We start from the raw sequence: 4,339 nt of genomic DNA, 5'->3' as shown, positions 1-4,339 counted from the left end.
CTTTAAACGCTGTTGTCATAGCGGCACTGACGCTGATACAAAGTAGCGAGTCAAACGAGAAGTGGTCACGTGACATACAGGCTCGCTGCTACGTTCAAACTTCCTAAACTAGTAACTAATATCAAAATTACGTATCTACGGAAGCGTATTGCTGCCACACAGTTAAAAAAAAAATACCGTCAGTATGTCGTTATAACGAGAAAGGATGTCGTTATAACGAGAAAAGGATGTCGTTAAAACGAGAAAAGGATGTCGTTATAACGAGAAAAGTTCATTACCTCAAATGCTGCACAGCTGATGGAGAGTATCTGCTGATGGAGAGACAGTTTGCACACATGCATGATGCTGTAACTTGTGTAACCTTACAGCTTGTGGTGCCGATCAAGATTCTCCTTTAGGATCAACAATGTCTAAACTTGGTTTAATATTCAACATTTGTCTGACATTCGGCATTCCGATCTAAATAAGTGCTTCAAAAAACACATAAGACCTTCTTATTTGATGATTTCTTACACAAATGAAAATAGTCAACATACTACAAAAACAAGTTTATGTTCAATTTAAGATTACGTCTATTTATCTAAAGAAAGGTTATAATGAAACCGTTTATCCAGCTCCCACTTCATGTAACGAGTTAGGGACCGTCATAAAACTAACTGAGAAACGTAGGAAACATGCACTTATCCACACTAATAAATCCATTTAAATCTGGTATGATTTGATGAATTAATGTCAAACAGTTTTTACAAAAACACATCAATGTTTCTCACCTACTACAAAAACCTTATTTTTTGAAATAACATGGTATTTATTTTACATTACATTTAAATAAAGATAAATAAATCTGTAATAAATTTATATTTCAAATATACAAATTATATTTCCAAAAATACAAATCATACCAGATTTAAATGGATTTATTAGTGTGGATAAGTGCAGAGTAAATGTTTCCTACGTTTCTCAGTTAGTTTTATGACGGTCCCTAACTCGTTACATGAAGTGGGAGCTGGATAAACGGTTTCATTATAACCTTTCTTTAGATAAATAGACGTAATCTTAAATTGAACATAAACTTGTTTTTGTAGTATGTTGACTATTTTCATTTGTGTAAGAAATCATCAAATAAGAAGGTCTTATGTGTTTTTTGAAGCACTTATTTAGATCGGAATGCCGAATGTCAGACAAATGTTGAATATTAAACCAAGTTTAGACATTGTTGATCCTAAAGGAGAATCTTGATCGGCACCACAAGCTGTAAGGTTACACAAGTTACAGCATCATGCATGTGTGCAAACTGTCTCTCCATCAGCAGATACGCTCCATCAGCTGTGCAGCATTTGAGGTAATGAACTTTTCTCGTTATAACGACATCCTTTTCTCGTTTTAACGACATCCTTTTCTCGTTATAACGACATCCTTTTCTCGTTATAACGACATCCTTTCTCGTTATAACGACATACTGACGGTATTTTTTTTTTAACTGTGTGGCAGCAATACGCTTCCGTACAAAATAACTAAGAACTTAAGAAAACTTACTAAGCATTTATGAACATTTATGAATGTATTTCTTGTACACACTTAGACACACCTATCTGGCCCGTACATTGTTATTTGTTGTGGATATGCACCGACAAGGCATAACATTATGACCACTGACAGTTTAAGTGAATAACACTGATTATCTGATAGTGGGGGGATATATTAGGCAGCAAGTGAACATTTTATCCTCAAAGTTGATGTGTTAGAAGCAGGAAAAAATGGGCGAGCGTAAGGATTTGACAAGAGCCAAATTGTGATGGCTAGACGACTGGGTCAGAGCATCTCCAAAACTGCAGCTCTTGTGGGGTGTTTCCAGTCTGCAGTGGTCAGTATGTACCAAAAGAGGTCCAAAGAAGGAACAGTGGTAAACCGGCCAAGGCTCATTGATGCACGTGGGGATCCAACAGACGAGCTACTGTAGCTCAAAAGAAGTTAATGCTGGTTCTGGTAGAAAGGTGTCAGAATACACAGTTTTTTGTGTATAGGGCTGCATAGCCACAGACCAGTCAGGGTGCCCATGCTGACCCCTGTCCACCGCCGAAAGCACCAACAATGGGCACGTGAGTAATAGTAATGACATCGTAGTGTGTGTATTTCTGATGTGAGTGTATAAGGTGCATCACTGTTGTTGTGACTTTTAACAACGGTTTCAACTGAATGGCTTCTATGTTAAAGTTCTGCTTTGTTAGCACTCACTGCAGATATACAGCCAATGGAGCCCCTTACTTTTGAATCACAATGTGTTAATCTTCCTTTGGTCTTTCATTAGTGGTCACTTTCTCATCACAGGATGCTGGTGGATATATATTTGTGGTTAGAGCACAAACATAAAGCTAAAGCATGACATTAAAGCTTTCAAAAACCCAACAACACTGCTGCACCTGATACATTCATTCAAGGACAACACACCACCAGGTTATTGACATATTAGTGGCATTGCAGTGTTAAGAATAGTCCACTTCTAGAATTGTGTACTCTCAATGGTTACCTGTGTGGTAGGTGTGGTTTATTAAAAACAATGAATTTATATTTCAGATATGTGTAACTAATAAAGTGCTTGTTTTATTAGTTAAAATGGGCCAAACTGGACATCCCTGCTTTATATTATAGTGACAATTATAGTATATAAGATAATGCATAGCTTGCATGTAATTGTAATTCAGTTCCCACTCACACTTGCACAGTAGCAGATTGTGTCTGATAAACTTCTCTTTCGAATAACAGATATTGTTTGCTTTGAAGAAAAAATAAGTTAAAAAAAAACCAGTACATGTTATTTAGCAAGATAATTAAACAATAGGCAGCTGTCGTGTGCTTGATCACCACAAGAAGATTTAAGCAGTACTTCTATAAGTAATTTTAATCAAGCCTCAATATATGCTAACATTTTAAAGTTATAGTGTGTTTTACTTTAGTATACTGTTTTAAAACTGAAACGACCAAACAGATTTACCTTCAAAGTCTTTACTCAGTGTTTAAATTTATGACAGAGCTTTCCAACCGGTCAAAATAAAGGTTATATAAGGTTAAAATGTATGCATGCAGTTGTATATAGTAAGCATGCAACTGAGCTTTGAATGAAAGAAAAGGCAGGGAGGTGATTTGGTCATTTAAAAATCCTGGAAAAACTTGGTAAATTAAAAAAACTGGAGCAACTAGCATTTAAAAATGGAACATATAAATGTAGAAGCAAAATATTAACAATTTACAACTGCATAAGGACAATTAGGTCATGATGTGCCTGGCTTACTGAAGCAAGCAAAAAGGAGTAATGGGTTGAAACAGGTAAAAAATGACAGCACTGTGGGTAGGTGAGGTACTCAGTGCAATGTGTGTGTGTAAGAATCTGTAGATGGATGTGTTTTCTCATTCACATTAGCTCTCTCCATCTTCTTGTTCACCATGTAAAATGTGAGTCATTTGTTTATGCTACTTCTGACTGATTACCTCACTTATTCCAAATGACTGGTCTAAAAAATACACATTGCTCTTTGTGGAACAGTTGACTGATAGCGTGAGCCATCCCTCCTCAGCCAGGGTCTGACAGAATCAGAGAGAAAATAAAAGACAGGATGGGACAATGTACACTTTATTTAACAGACTCAGAATACTTTTTTTGTAATTAATGATAAGATACACTATCTGGTCAATGTAAGCACATGTTAACATATACAAAAATAAGCATTAAGTTCTGCAATCTCAAAAAAACAACACACTGGCAGTTAAATAGATTTTACTGAAAATCTCAGCATGGAAATCACATAATCACATTTTCAACAAATTTCTGCCTTTTAAGAGCTTTCCTGGTGGAATCATCTGGGAGCAACAACAGCTCAGCTTTAAACTTTAAATCAGCCCACACAGACTGTGTACTGAAGTGCCTGGTTTTTGAATGTGATGTTTACTAAATGTTTCCACAAAAAAATTTACAGCAGTGTAGGTGGAAAATGCAAATTAATAAGAATGCATACACTGATCAGCCATAACATTAAAACCACCTCCTTGTTTCTACACACACTGTCCATTTTATCAGCTCCACTTACCATATAGAAGCACTTTGTAGTTCTACAATTACTGACTGTAGTCCATCTGTTTCTCTGTATTCTTTGTTAGCCCCCTTTCACGATGTTCTTCAATGGTCAGGACTCTCCCAGGACCACTACAGAGCAGGTATTATTTCGGTGGTGGATGATTCTCAGCACTGCAGTGACACTGACATGGTGGTGGTGTGTTAGTGTGTGTTGTGCTGGTATGAGTGGATAAGACACAGCAGCGCTGCTGGAGTTTTTAAACACCTCAC

Source organism: Trichomycterus rosablanca, chromosome 7 (genome assembly GCF_030014385.1).
Source record: "Trichomycterus rosablanca isolate fTriRos1 chromosome 7, fTriRos1.hap1, whole genome shotgun sequence".
Classification (NCBI taxonomy): Eukaryota; Metazoa; Chordata; class Actinopteri; order Siluriformes; family Trichomycteridae; genus Trichomycterus; species Trichomycterus rosablanca.
The sequence above is the reverse complement of the archived record's forward strand: the minus strand, read 5'-3'. Positions refer to the sequence as shown.